The 10,111-nt window shown below is 40.6% G+C and overlaps 1 pseudogene; it reads right to left on the minus strand.

Moving 5' to 3' along the window:
* Positions 1-3,170: 3,170 nt before the first annotated feature.
* On the minus strand, positions 3,171-7,932 carry LOC101307876 (annotated as a pseudogene).
* Positions 7,933-10,111: the final 2,179 nt, after the last annotated feature.

Consider the following 10,111-nt stretch of genomic DNA (forward strand, 5'->3'; position numbering starts at 1 on the left):
AGCCTCTTATTGTTTCTGCTACCTCGAGGTCTTCCTCTATTTTTCGGTATCTTTTCTGAAGTGACCAACACATCAAACAACTCATCAAAACCAAAAACCGGAGGCATCTCAGCTAAACCAGGTTCAAACGCCCGATTCTCATCAGGTTTAAACCCAGCCAATTCCAACCCAGCAGATACAATCCCCAAAGAGTGCCCATTTTCTACTGAGTTTAGCCCTGAAAACCCCACGCCCGACCCACCATCCAAGTCAGCGATCAACCTTAATTTGAAACTAAGGTTTCTTGTTGATATTTGCGGAATTGAGCCGATCCCCGGCGCCTTCGAGCTCTCATCCTCCATGGCCACAAGCTCCATCCCTGGCTCTGGTAAAGCATCTCCATCAGCCACCACCTCTTACTCTGTCGACGGCGGCATCAAGCCCCTATCACTGGCAACACCACCATGGCCGAAATAGCCACATGCTCGGCATATGCCATGGAATTTTTCCAGTTTAAACCCTAGTTCGACAATGAAATCCAGCGAGTACTCAAAGATTCGGACAATTGGGAGTCGTTGCTGAACGTCAAACAACACACGGATCTTTTGTATCTTTTCCTTCCGCTGCATCGTCAATAGATCACGCCGCACAAAAGACTTGAGATTGTTACCAATACGCCTCAAGGGTTTGTTCATTCCTCATCCCCATCTTCAAACCAGTCACAACAACCCAGACCTCTAGATGATTCAGAGAAATCGTTTCTAGGGGGTAAGACCATCATGATCTGCTAGAACAATCATGGATCCGCCATAGTACCATGGTCCGCCACCAAGAATACGGTGTTTCTTCTTCTCATCTTTGAATTGAAAAACAAAGACGTCGAGCTCCTCCTCCCTGATCAGTATCCTCTCGTTCAAACTCCATATTGCGGCGACCTCCGTCTTGAATAATGGGAGCGCCACATATTTGCCATGTAGTAGCCTCTCATATAGATAAAAGAAAGGGTCACTGCCCCTATCAAGCTTGCCGGCTCCTCTCTCTCAGCCTTTGATCAACGACTAGAACTCCCCGCCGCCATCTCAAAGCAAATTTCGATCAAAATCGCCATCGATAAAAAACCCTAATAGAGCAACCAGGCCAACTTTTGCGTGTGAGCGACAATACCTTTTGTTTAGTTAATTATTAATCAATGTACAAATTAGATATATCTTTAGTTCATATATATACTTAGTCAATGTCTATTATCATATATACATTTTCTTGACATGCATTAGATTATAAGACAATAACAGGGGATGACACGTATCAGGCAAAGTAGTTGGTAGATAAACATGGGTGTTCATCGAAGTATTTGTAGTACCAATATTTTCTTTCTTTTTTAAAGGTAAAATATGTCATTGATAAACTCATACCAGAATGGCGTCAGAGCATCATTACATTAGACAATTAACTCACGTATTCAAGTGAGCTTAATTAACAGATGATTAAACTAGATAAAAAACAAGATACCAAAGAAACATAAAAACTGGAGTCAAGACGCTCAATTGCGGTACTCCAAGCCTCATGAATCCATCTAGCTGCAGCTAGCTTGCGCAGTCTGCCAAGCTATCCAAACACTGCGATTTAAGTCACAGTCTGTTTGAAATTAGGCCTAATAGCCCAATTCCAAATCTGACTTTTGATGGGCTTGAGGCTAGACCTAGGAACAAAAACTCGAGTCCATTCCCAAACCCTAGAATATTTGCATTGTCGCTTGCCGACAATCTCCGATCGCACTGATAAAGACCAACTTTGAGCCCACATGGGTGTGAGCCCATACCCAGGCCCAAAGGCCCAAGCCTGTTCCCAAACCCTAGTGAGCCCATTAACTTCGTTGCAGCAGCGAAGTTCCCTGTCGCCGTCAATGGCCAATCCACCGCCCCTAGTGACTGTTCTTCCATCTTTTGCCGTTTTCGATCAAACACCATTCCTTCTGTCGACACCCACTCGTCAGCCTTAGACCACACATCTACAAGGAACTCTGTCGTGCATGATACAATAGATTGCACCATCTCCGGCAACCAATATTCCCTAACTTTGGCATGTGTCACATGATCTGACCTAGTTGCAGGCACCACCGCCATCTTGTCAACAACACTTGGGAGTCCAGTCCTAAACGCTGGCCAGACTGCTGCCGACGCTAGTCTTCCTTTAGTCAGACTCGATCTACAAAGCCGCCTTGATTAGAGCCTTGAAGAAGTTTTGATCGAGATCCTGACTTCGATGTCAGAAAAACCATTGCCTCCTTCAGCTACCGTCGCCGCAGACCTGCCTTGAATGGGTCGGCAGAGCACTAAGCCCACCGTCCCTAGTGTGAAACCTAGGTTTCAATGATTTGGGTTGCTCCGGACTAAACGGAGCATCGTTTAGAAAATGCTTGTAGTTCAGTACCAATATTTTCTAAAATAATTCAAATGAAGTATATCCATATGTTATGACTTCAAAAACACAATCTATTTTACAATTTTCTTGTGAGGGATAATCCATCATATGGTTGTATTGTTTGTAATTTCATATTTAGGGCACCTAGTTGTTCCTGGAAAACAAACAACACCAATCATCTTAAATCGTTGATCAGACTCAAATAATTAATTGAGAAAAATGCATCGCCGGTACCCTAACTTTTGTGGCAAGGTTAAAGTGGTACCCATACTTTAAAAACTATTAATGTGGTACCCGAACTTCTATTTCGCTACCAAGGAAAGGCCTGAGGCCAATTTTCGTAACTGTGCGGTTAGTTTGCTGACGTGGTCAGCATGGGGCCCACCAAAAAAAAGTGCACTGACAAAAATAACCTTCTAATTCTCTAGAACCGTTTTCCCTCCAAAAACTTTTAAAATTGAATCTTGAGTTTTCATCTTCGGTATCACATTGATCAGTTCAGTAAAGTTTAGACATTGTTGTTGTGTTTATCTGCTGACAATAAATACTATGTAATAGCTGAAAATGTAACATAGAAATTCAAACATATAACCAAAAAAGGCTGCCAATATCACTGAATTAAAACCATTAAAACCAACATCAGTTCAACATAAGAAACATACTATGCATTAGAATTCAAGCTAAATTGGTTTCCAAAAACTCAAGGAACCAGATTGTTTGCAAAAAATTGATTCCAAAACATCATGAAGTACACATTATGTTTCTCTAATTTAAAAGTCAGCACATTCACTTTTTTTAGCACCCCTTGCTCCATGATTTAGCTGCTTTGAGTAGGAGGTTGTGTTGAGATCGGCTGATGCATTACCATTTCCAGCAGAACTATCCTCTATTGCCAACTTCATTTTCTTCCATCCCTTTCTAGACTTTATGACCTGGTTTTTGATAGGTTTTGATTCCTTGGGTGGGGTTGGTGCCCTTTGGACCTGTGGAACACAAACAAGACATTTCCAACACAATTAAACTTCTAGCAACTGAACATAACCACTCTGATGTTTCAAAAAGGAAACACAAAAAACTTGCAACTTAAGTAGCTAAATTAGATTACCTCAACGACAGCTAACAGAAGATAACAAGTAAAAAAAGTTCTACACTACCAATGTTCAGCCAACTTTAAGCATACCAAAACCTTCATCTCTAACTTCAATTTGAGAAACAAATTACATGTATAAGAACCTTATAGTCTAAACGATATGGTTCAACTGGGAATTAAAGCTTGGTGTCTTCATGACATTTGAAATAGACATCCTAAAGATCAATCTGGAACTGGAATCGCACAAAAAAGATTTTCTTACAATTACTTATGATTTTTTGAAGTTGAAGACCTGCATCAGGAAAATCACTGATTTTGACTTGAATCAAGTTTCCCCTTTTAAAGATGATTCCCAGTAGGTAACAACAAAGAAAAACCCAATCCTAATGCTTTACTTCCTACCAAGATGATCCTCCATAACAAGAAGCATAAATACAGAAGTTACAATCCAACATTGAAACCAGAAAGAATTATCTATACTATTACAATATACCTAATAAACACAACATATACGTTGACAAACACAACAACTTATCATATAAGAAACAAATACCTAACTCTATAGAAACTCATCTATAGTGAAATGATTAGACACAAGAACCATAAATTTAACTAATACAAACACTGAGACTAAAAGCAAAGGTACAAAATTGCAATTCCGAATTTAGTTATTTTCATCTTGAACTAGCAAACCAACAGTTTAACAAAGCAAGTAACAGCTATATGGTACTGGCAAACCAACAGTTAAAGCCTGCATATACAAAACCATAACACTATCAAACATAAGACATAATGTCCTAGTAAGAGATATTGCTAGTTGGCAGTTTCAATGATATGTGCACCTTACCTAGTGATTTACCCTCATTTTCCCAATATATAGCTTAAAGTGCAAAATAATTATTGTGTAACAATCTTGAAGTTTCAGTGAAATGATGACACAGGTTATGAAGAAAATGGTACATCATATAAAACTATGTACACCTGTGTAGGTGAAATTCTGCGTGTAATACAAAGCTCTTTTGTCTACAAAAACTGTGGAGTAAATAGATAGGATCGATCCTTTAATTTGCTCGTACCATAGTTCTCATGGGTGTAAATTGTAAACGGAGCTTCAAGCACAGTGAAACACCATATTACAATCAAAATATATGGTTTTGAGCTCATATAGCTCTTTAAGAGATTACGATCTCCAATTTCAATTTGAATACATAGATAGGAAGACATACATACATGCTTCATGTATTCAACCTAAAAACTAATCACTTATCTTGTTGCTGGTGGTACGTAACTCATAAACAAACAAACAAAAAGAAGACAAAAACAGAAAGATGAGCAAACAATGAGAAAAATAAAAAGGCAGCTCCATTTTTATGAATCACAGTGTACCATCATCAGAGAGCATGTTATGGACAATAAACATGGTTTACAACAATTGGTAAAACCCCGTTAGTCTATTGGATCATATTATGCATAAATGCATAATATGAAATTAAAAGCTCGGAGGTATGAAAATCCAGTTTTTTTTCACAAGCTTCAAAGTATCTTCATCAGCAATGAGAAATGCAGTTTCCAAATACCATAATAACAGTTTTAATTTTTTACAGAGAAGATAAAAAGGATTTGGCATGAACAGAGACAAAAATGAAAACCAAATCAGATTGTAATAAAATAACACTGATCACAAATCTGCATTGTCTACAATAATCAAATGATCAGCATTTTTCGAATTGCAATTCCCTACAACAATCCAGAGAATAAAATGGCATTCAAACATTTCAAAACCAATTAGATAAGTAACACACAAACAACAGGGTATCAATTTCCATCAAGCAAAAAATATTAAAATCAAACAACAAAAGGAACCAGTATACCTTCTTCTTGTTGGCAGTGCCGGTCTCCTCTGTCTTCTCTGCCTCTGTCATCAAATCCACCTTCAAATCCTCAACAACGCTTTTCTCTCCAAATCCCAGATTTTAATGCTCTGCTCAGTCGCAGCGCACAACCAGTACCTGTTGGGGCTGAAGCATAGAGCATGAATAATCGCACCAGCATTAAGCGAGTATAGCCTCTTTCCCTCGGCCAAATCCCACAGCAAAATGACTCCATCTTTGCCTCCGCTGGCGCACGAGGAACCATTAGGAGACATTGCCACGGTGTTCACATAGCCATTGTGGCCCTCGAGGGTGTTCCACGGTCGCGACAGGCCGAGACGATCTGACGATTGTCGATGGAGTAGGTGACGGAGAGGACGTCCTTGATGTGGCCGACGAAGCGGTGGGCGGAGATGCCATGGGCGAGGTCCCAGAGGCGGAGCTCGCCGTCCCAGGAGCCGGAGATAGCGAATTGGCCGTCGGAGGAGTGGACGACGTCCTAGACAAAGTGGGAGTGGCCGGTGAGTCGGCGGCGGGGGACGAGAGAGAGAGATGGGGCTGTGGTGCCTTATCTTTGGCTAGAGAGCTTCGGCTGCGTCGGTCTCCTCTGCATTTTTTTTTATAAGGTTTAGCCGACGAAACAGACTATATTTCGTCGGCTATAGTTATTTTTTAAATTTTTTATAAGGTTTAGCCGACGAAATAGACTATATTTCGTCGGCTATAGTTATTTTTCAAATTTTTTTATAAGGTTTAGCTAACGAAACAGACTATATTTCGTCGGCTATAGTCTTGGAAATATTTTTTTATTACAGACTTTAGCCGACGAATATCTTAATTGTTTCGTCGGCTAAAGTCTGGGCATGTTTTTCGTCGGCTAAACTGTGGGACTATAGCCGACGCAATTTTTTTTTTCGTCGGCTAAAGTCATCACCGACGACCTTTTCCCACGAAATCTTAGCCGACGATGGCTCGTCGGCTAAGATCTTGGCTGACAAATTAAGCTAACAGGCCGACGAAACTTTTTCGTCGGCTAAAGTGCTTGTCCTGGTAGTGACAGGTATGAAAAGTATTCCATTTGATGTGATCTACAAGTTTGCTGTTGGGAGTTTGCTCAGATTTTGAAGTTGATAGGGTGGCGCGTGGGGCCCACTCGCCGTGGTTTGTGGTGGCGCGTGGCAGCGTGTTCGGCAGTGTTGTAGCTTTAGTTTCTATGGTTAGCTAACTCTTGTTGTTGTGAGCATGTTGAGTTGTGGAAATTGTAGGTTATGAGTAAGGATTGCATGCTAAGTTCAATGTTAATCATAGGTGTTTTGGGAGATTGTGAACTTTAGAAGTTTGAGAATTAGAAGCAGCAGTTCTGGGTCGTTAAATTCGACGATCTTGAAAGGTTGTCATTCTTTGGGCAAACCCTCGATTTAAGTTTTGGGTTAAGAGGGCAAGTGTTACTTTTTAGTTTGAATGGTTACTAAAGTTATTAATTGTGTTAATTAGGTAGTTTGTGGAGTTGTTAGTGAGCTTGTTCCTTGTGTTTTTGTGAAGACGCAGCGGCAGTATTTAAGTGAGTAAATCTCACCAAGGTTCACATTTGGACCAAATTATTATGGTCATTTGGATGATGATGTTGAATTTAAAGAATATGCTATTGTTTGTTTTTAAATATATGAGTTTGATCGCCAACAGTTTATAGGTAAGATAAAACAAGTTTTCCTATTATATGATTATTTTTAATATTCATGTGATCATATTATTGTTGGTTCTTGATAGATTATTCTTGTGGGAATATCTATGTTTGTTCATATAAATATATCTGTAATACCCCGGAAAAAATAATATTAGTTTCTAATATTATTTGGGAGTTTTCGAGTTAGAAGTTAGTGTGTTTTTGAGGTTCGAAGAAAGAGCGGAAGTGTTCGGACGCATAATTTACCCGAAAGGGTTTTATGATTTTTGAAGGGTCAAGTGTTGACTTTTTAATCTGTTGGGTTTCTCGGAAAACTTCCTTCACGGAAGTTGTAGAGCACGACGATACGAGTTCGTAGACACGTGGCACGCGTAAAACGGACTTCGTATGTGAAAGTTATGGTCAGCAGAAGTTCGTGGTTTTCAGGAATTTTTAGTATAACTAAGAAAAGTTTTAGGTTTCTTTTCATTTTTCTGGAACCATTTCTTCCCTTTTCTCTTTCTCTCCCGTGCCTCACCTTCGGTATCTGAGTTTTCCAGCCGACCCGACCCGTACCCGGCGACCCGACCAGACTTTTCCGGCCAACTCCAGACGACCTAAACGACGGCACCGGTCGGGTTCTCTTCCTCTCCTCCGTCTGAGCTGCCCTGTGGTGGTGACTTGCGCCGATTCAGTCCCGAAGTGGTGACCCGAAGCTTGGAAGTCCGGCTTGGAGACCGGTCGGGTTTCCCACCTCCGGCAGCGGCGACGCAGCTTGAAAACGGTCGGGATAGGAGCTCCTTAGCGTCCTGGTTCGTTTTCCGGTGGTTTTGAAGCTCGACTCTCGGTGTGGAGTGGTGGTGGTGAATTTCAACTTTTCCGGTGGGTTTTCGGTGATTTCTGGCCATTTTCGGCTGAACTGGTTGGACCTTCAAGTATGAAAAGTGTCCCCCTTGTAGTAATCTTCAAATTTGATGTTGGAAGTTTGTTGAGATTGTGAAGTTGCAGGGTGGCGCATGGGGCCCACTCGTCGCCGCCGATGGTGGCGCGTGGCGGCGCGTTAGGCAGGGTGTGTAAGTTTAGTTACTCTGGTTAGCTAGTTCTTGTTGTTGTGAGCATGTTGGTATATTATGTGATTAGGTCAAGTTTGATTAAGTTTTGTTTGTTAAATTCTTTGTTATTGTAGACTTGTGCGAAGTGTTGAGCTAGGAGAATCCAAAGTTAGGTACTGGGGGAGGGTAGTTAAGTGTTCGATGAGCTTGGGAGGTCTCGGAAGAAGGTTGTCCCTTTTTGGGCAAAGCTTGGGTTAAGGTTTGTTAAGGATGCAATGTTCTTTTGGTTCTTTTGGTTAAGTGGTTATTAATTTATTAATTGTGTGATTATAGGCGACTTGTGAAGTGTGTTGAGCTTCGTTCTTGAGTTTCATTTGTGAAGACGCAGCGGGATTTTTAGGTGAGTAACATCTCACCAAGGTTCACTTTCGGACCAATTATTTATAATTATTATGATGATGATTGTGATGTTGATTTTGGAGATGATTATGATGATGATTGTGATGTTGTTTTTGAGGATGATGATGATGATAATTATTATGATGACGATGGTAATGGTTTTGATTGATGATTATGATGCTATTTTTATATTGTGAGTAAATCTCATATGGGTTCTTCATGAACCAAATTTACTTTATAATTTTGTTTTATTAATTGTGAAATTGTCATTGAAGGAAAATGACTTTATTTTTAAAAATAAATGAGCTTGATCGTCAACGGCTCATGGTAAGTGAAAACAAGTTTTCTGTTAAAAATAAATCTTTCAAAAGGACTTTCGATCATGTGATATGGTGATGTTGAAATATGGTTGTTGATAGATTATTCTAGTGGGAATATCTATGTCTTTGTTTACATAAATATATCTAGGTGGAAAGATATAATTTATGAAGTGCTCTTGTGATGTTGTTGATGATATTTTTATATTTGAATTGTTGTTTAAATAGTCAAACCGGATTCCTAACCTTTAATCGGGTAATAGGTTACGGTTATGATTATATTATTATTTTGTGATTTGATAAGTGTTATGTTGGGAGAGTATTGGAATGTGTGCCTTAATGGTGATTGTGTGCATTAGTTGTGTATGTGTGTGCCTTAGTGATGATTATTAGATTAGGAGTCTTTGTGGTGGACCGGGTGTCACATCCCGACCCTTATATTTTTTACCTTTTTTACTAGCTTGATTATAATAAGAATTTTACCGTCCCTGTCATTGAGGTAATAGTTTAAATGGTCCCTAGAGATATTTTAAGGGACTATTAATTTCGGGGAATTATTCATGGGAGGAAATATGACAATGGAAAAAATGGTAAATTTTAGCTAGTAAAAGGTAAATTTTAGCTAGTAAAAGGTAATTTTTATTCGGGTATTATTTTTCGGGGTGTTTTATTTTTGGAATTGGGTTGTTATATAGGTGATGGACCGGGTTGGTCAGGCCCAAAACCCAGCCCTCACTTTTTCTTTTTCTTTTTTCTTCCTCTCTTCTTCCCGGTTTCCTCCCGAGTCTCTCCCCCGCCGGAAACTTCTCGCCGTCCGTACGCCGCCGTCCGGCCACCATCTGCCGCCGCTCCGGTCCCGTTTGGTTGCCCTCCGACCCAGCTATCTTCCAGGACCGGTGACAGCCCCCCTAGCGCCACCGTGAGAGAGCGGTGCCGCCCGAAAGGTTAGACTTCCCCGAACTTCCGGTCATCGGAACTCCCTCCTCCGGCCACCAAAACCGGCGATCCTTGGCTCGTTTTGTAGCCCTCCTCCCGTGCAGCAACCCCTCCAATCAGCTCACTCCCTCTTGAGCTAAGTAAGGAGAAATGTGGAGTTGAATTTTCTAGGGCTTTTAGGATGTTTCGTTCGATTAGCCAAGTTAGGCTTGGAATTGGGTGATGTGCTGGTTAAGAAAGTTGTAGAGCATGATGAGGAGATTATTCTGTCAAAATTTCATAGGTTTTGGATGTCGCCGGAATTGGCCTCCGGCCGCCGCCGCCGGTTAAGAGTATTTTTAGGGTTTTAAGTGTGGAATATTAAGAGGAGTATATTGATGTGA

The sequence above is a fragment of the Fragaria vesca genome, linkage group LG3 (genome assembly GCF_000184155.1).
Source record: "Fragaria vesca subsp. vesca linkage group LG3, FraVesHawaii_1.0, whole genome shotgun sequence".
Lineage (NCBI taxonomy): Eukaryota > Viridiplantae > Streptophyta > Magnoliopsida > Rosales > Rosaceae > Fragaria > Fragaria vesca.